This window comes from Protopterus annectens, chromosome 1.part0 (assembly GCF_019279795.1).
Source record: "Protopterus annectens isolate FY-2018-M chromosome 1.part0, PAN1.0, whole genome shotgun sequence".
NCBI lineage: Eukaryota > Metazoa > Chordata > Ceratodontiformes > Protopteridae > Protopterus > Protopterus annectens.
Genome location: NC_056725.1, coordinates 253525994 through 253532029, shown reverse-complemented (window position 1 = coordinate 253532029; position 6036 = coordinate 253525994).

The window sequence follows — 6036 nt, the reverse complement described above, 5'->3', positions numbered from 1 at the left end:
GCTGACAGATTCAGAGCATATGTATTCATACTTATTTTCTGAAGTAAAAGATGTCTATTACTCTTAATTATTGTCATTATTCATTCAGTGTCATTCAACACCTTTCCTCCAAAGGTCACTGGTTTTAGGGGGGATTAAGAGGTGGGCCAGTTATTGCGCGAATGCTCTGGCCATTGGTAGGGTTGCCACAATTTCATATGGCCAGGATGGGATATATTCGGGACACACCAGATTTTTCAGGCCAACACATACCCAAGGTCAGTACAGGGTTTAGAACTTTACTTATTTTCCTAGATGAGAGCTTATTCTTGTAGTAGTTTAGTTGCTTATTCTTTTTTTGTAAGATTTACGTATTTTACATACAGAAATAACTGTTTTAGGCAACTGTTACATGAAATATGGTATATAGATATTTCCTACAATCACAGAACATTTGCCATTGTATCATTCTTGATCAGGACTCACCTACCCAAACAGGGACTGTCCCTCAGAAAGTGGGACAGGAGGTACCCTGCTTACGTCAGCACCTTAATCACCCTATATCCAACTGCCACTATGCGAATGTGTAAAGTATATATTCTCGATAATTCATGTGGGGAGCCATGCATCACGGTCAGGTGTTTAATCCTGGGTAGTAGGTTCTGCATGACGGGCTGGAGGATGAGCAGTCTTGTGAACCACTACTGCACATACAACCTGTGTCCAAATGTCTACAGGACTGGACACTGTGTCGTGATACCAAGCCTGATGTTTACACAGGATACTTATCCTATGAGGGATATCCAAAAATTGAACAAGACAATAACCTTTAATCTTTTTGGATTTACGAAAATGTGATAGGGTTTTACATGCAAGGGATACATAGTTTGCAGTCCTGACACTGCCAAGAGTGAGACTGCCTACTAGATATGAGTAGTGGTCACTATGTGCAGATATGGCTGCGCCAAGCTAGCAGCCCAAGTATGGCTGGATTTGGTGGACATTCAGGAATGGGGGGGTGGGGTTGTGTGCTGTAGAGGGAATGATGGGTATTCAATTATGCATCCAGGTGTGTTGTAGTTGGATGGCTCAGTTCAGTCCAGACCATTGTGTGGGTATGTGCCGTTGATGTTTCTGTACATGTGTATCGCACATTTTAATATTCATATGTTTGTGGGATTGTGTTCTACAGTATGGCCTGTCAGGTTGTATTGCAGATGTGTATGTTTGTTCTTTGTGTTTCTTTCTGATTCATCCACTGCTCCCTCATAAACCTCCAGTTCACCTATTGTGCATCCAACACAGTCTTCCCTTTGTGAATTATTACATTACTCGTCCCGCACACACCCATATTCCACACACTCCATCCATTCCTTCTCTGGTTGATGGCCCATGGCACGGTCAAGGGAACACATTGCATACACTACATATCTCTGGTACCAGTATGGTTGTGAGGACTACCCTAGCATTTTTCACCTTCCACATGCTGTACATCAAGCACATAGGTACACACAAATACTTATCTTTCATGACATGGTAGGTAGACCTGGGTAATACCCGTTCATCTTTGGCCCATCCTGAGAAGGATGCCTTGGACCACAAATGGGTCGATTTCGGGTGAATGATCTGACCATTGGTAGGGTTGCCACCTTTTCATATAGCCAGGATGGGATATATTCAGGACACACATCAAATTTTACAGGCCAACACATACCCACGGTCAGTACAACGGATAGTACTTTTGTTTTATGCCTAAATGTAAGCTTATTGTTGTAGCAGTTTAGCTGCTTCTTCTGTTTTGTTTACTTGCTTATCCTATTTCTTGTAACATGTAGGTATGTTACATATGGAAATAACTATTGTATGTGACTATTACATGAGATGTGGGACATAATTATGTCCTACGGTCACAGGATATTTTACATTTATAATGGTTTTGGTATGGACACAACTGCCCAGAGGGGGACTGTCCCTCACAATGTGGGACAGGTGGTAACCCTGACCATTGGGCTAGACTTAGCTATTGGCGGAGCGCTAACACGATGCGTTTTGCTTCCACTTGGTATAAGTATCAACACTGCAATAGAATACGGGCACAGGATTTTAAATGTCATTTGTTCGAGAGATGTGGACTCAATATTCAGCTACGTGCATTTGTGTTTGCTTCTTATTTTTGTGTTCACAAAACTGTCTTGCATGCTTTGCATACGTTTCAGTATCCACAGACACTGACAGGTGTGATTACTATTGGAGGCAGGCTGTAAACTTCAGCATTTTAGGTTGCACGTAAACAGCCGACATGTCCACGCCTCCATGCGTCTCTTCAATACGCCCCATGCACTCGCGCACACTTCCTATGCACATGGATGTGGCGGCAGCGCGCCTTCATTAATATGCATATGGCACTACTGCACCATCTCTACGCTGCACGGTCGGCGCAAGCCTAATGCCATCCTTGCGCTGAGCTTCATGAATCCCGGGGATTGTTTATCATGACTGCACTGCCATTAAATTTCTGTCTAGAAAATTATCAGACTTTTCCTGATTATATTCCACAAGAGGTATATCCAGCATTTATTATTAAACAATATAAGTACATTCTTGGGATGAAGAGATCTTAAAGTTTACGAGAGAAAGGAAAATAATGCAGATGACTGCATAATTATTGGTGGTTATGATATTATTCTTAGAAGCTGGAAATCTATCGTGCTTTTAAAATCACAGTTTTAAAAGAAAATTGAAATTATCACTAGAAATCAAGTAATCTGCATTTAACAGATTAATTGGCAAGTTTTTGATGGATACAATGTGGCTAATGTAAAAGATAATTATTGTTATACTGAGAGTTTATATAAATCACTTAAGACTTTTCTTGCTACATGAAAAACACATTCTAAGCGATCTGTATGTAATAATAGGAAATATTGTTTTCTAACTGTTCTTCAGTTATTATTGAACATATACCTTTAAAATACATTTGATATTGTCAGACTTCTGACATTTTATTTTATTTTCCATAGCGCAGAACAGGGGTGCTTTCATAATGTTGTGATGTCACTTGAGATCAAAACAGGAAATCAGGACATTTTGGACCCTAATTTATTTTTACAGAGACACAGGATGCCAAAGTGGCACTGATACTTTTAATGACTGAGAGAGTCAGGCTATAGCAGAATTACATAAAACTTTTGCATGAAATTCAGCAGATACACAAACATTCTTTAACCTGTAAGAAGTCATATACAAACTAATATTTGGGTAAAGCCCCATATGTCATCTTCTAAAACCTCAAACTCCTTTTGTTGTCTTTAATTTCATTTAGATGTACCTGTATCCATGCTGAATGCTTCTGTTAGAATCTAAGCAAAGGTACATATTTGTCAAGTTTTTAAATATGTTAACTGAGTAAGGATCCTTATTAACCATTATATGACCCAAAAGAAGATTAATATTTAATGTTAGTATATGTATTTCTTAATTGGTTAAATGAATTGGTCCTTTTCAGACCATTTTTTGCCACTAACCTAGCCACAACTGCAAACATTTGTTGCATGGGAAAGTCTGACTAGGACAGAACCTATTTTCAGCAGAGGCCTGGGGAGAAACACTCCAGACACATGTCTTTGGAATGTGGGAGGAAAGCCACATGAATGCAGGGAGTTGCTTGCATAGGTTGTTGCTGCTGCAGCCTTAAGTGATATGGGATGCCCTGCCAAGGATCAGACCAGCTAGCTATGTTCTAAAGTGTTAAGGCTCCTTCTACATACCCTAATCACTGATATGCACAAGAGATAAAGAGTAAAACTAGTGGCAGAGATGCCAAAACCTCAGTGTTTTTTTTGCTTCAGAAAATATGTATGCTAGAGCCATGTCAGAGTGGAATATAAAAAACAAAACTTTCCACACCCTGGCAATAAAATACCAAAAATAGTGCATGGAGTGAGTGAGTGGCTACTGCGGCAGTGATCTATTCAATCATCTACTGTTATAATGCATTTACTTGGAAAACTATGCTATGTTCATCATTAAGTGACTGCTGCAGTAGTCTTAAGTAATATTCAATGAATAACAGAGCTTTCTTAGTCAAGCAGGAAGGGGATGGATTAAAGCATATCTCTGAAATGTACAGGTTTTCGCAGCATGTCCAGATTTTTGCTTCATATTTTTGGTGTGTTCCTCCTAAAATATGTCTCTTTCTGACAAATAGCTGAGGATTGAAGTAATTAAATAATGACAAAAACATGTAAGTTTAAGACTCCACATCCTTCAGAAAATTCATGCTAATGCAAAACCTATTATTGTATCAACTTTTTAAGTTTGTAAAGGCAATTTAAAATCTGTGTCTATTTGTCTCCCCATCATTTTAGGCTCTGTCCAGATTTGTTGCTCTAAGAAGTTGAGAGGTATGGAACAGAGTCTATGATAACTTGAGGAATAGTCTTAGTAAAATTGGCCCTAGACCTAGAGAAGGAATCTAGACTGCAGTGCTTGGCAAAGGTGTGTACAGATGACCAAGTTGCTACCTCTAGTATATTTCTAGAGTCCACCCTATTCCAAAAAGCCGTAGAACTGTCCAGGGTCCTATAAGAGTTCACCCTGTCTTTGTCTGAAAGTGTCTTGTTATGGTTAGAGTAACAAAAAGGAACAGCTTGAGATAGCCATATGGAAATAGTCTGTTTAAACACTGGTCTTGCCTTTTTCTTATGTTCATTCGAGACAAGATGATCAGATGTCCAGAAGATCTCTATTCAGTCAATATAGTATCTGAGTTGGATGTGGACACCCAGAATGTAGAATTCTCTGTCCATTATTTTTTGTCCCTGGAAATAAACCATGCTAATTTATAACCTGGCTTAGTATAAACTCTGAAATGACCTTTGGCATAAAAGAAGGATTTGTTCTTAAAGATATCATATCTTTGTGAAAAATGAGATAGGAATAACTAACCATAAAAATCTGTAATCAACAAGTAATACGTTTTTTACAAGGTAAGAACTTCAAAACAGCTTTGTAAACAGCTTCAGAATGAAACACATACATTTTCCTAATACAAAATTAAGATCCTAAGAAAGAACCACCTAATAGTTAGGAGGGTAGATCTGTAATATCCCTTTAAAAAGATTTTCACAAGAGGTAAGGAAGAAAGGAGGTGGGAATCTAAGAGCAGACAGGCAGATATGGCAGAAAGATGAATCTTTTTTTTAAAAATAAGATTTTATTGAAATCAATGCTAAAGTAAACTATTATAAAAATAATTGAATAGATTTTAAGGTACATTAGATATAAAACAAGAGAACAATGATATAAAGAACAAATATAACATAAACTATATACAAAGATGTTCACTGTACAAACATCAGATATTGTTGCTAAGCTAAAAAATAAAGTTTGATTTTACATTCAACTTATTGGTTTACTAATAATTCATTTATACTCTTCCAATAATTCTATATTGTTGTATTCCTTGAAGATCTAGACTTGATTGTCAGCAATTCTAGCTTTGAAACATCCTTGAGAAGATCTTTAAAATTTTGAAAACAGGGGGTATGTGAAAATTTCAATTTTTTTGTGATTTCTTTCCTGGCAATGGATAAAACAGACCATAGAATTTAATATTTACTCGGTTTTACATAATTTGGAATTGGGGTGTTAAATAAGACTAATGATTTATTGAGTGAAAAATTATCAGTAAAGATTGCCTGTAGGAAATTAATATTGTCTTCCCAAAAGTTCTTTAAAAGTAAGCAATCATAAAATATATGTGTCCAATCTGCATTTACATCCTTTTTACATCTCCAACATAAAACATCATCTTTAGTTATCTTATTAATATTGTATGGTGAGAAAGATGAATCTTGATGGAAAAATAGGAGAGGCCCAAGGATAATAATTCACCAAATTCTGAAGAATCAAGGGAGCCCAAAACTTAAAAGCATTCTTTTTCTTGGACTGACATTAAATCGAAAATCTTTTTCACTTAGTCATATCAAGTTTTCTAGTAGTGGGTTTCTTGATATCCTTTAATACCTGTTGTAGGTATTCAGAAAAAAATGCCTA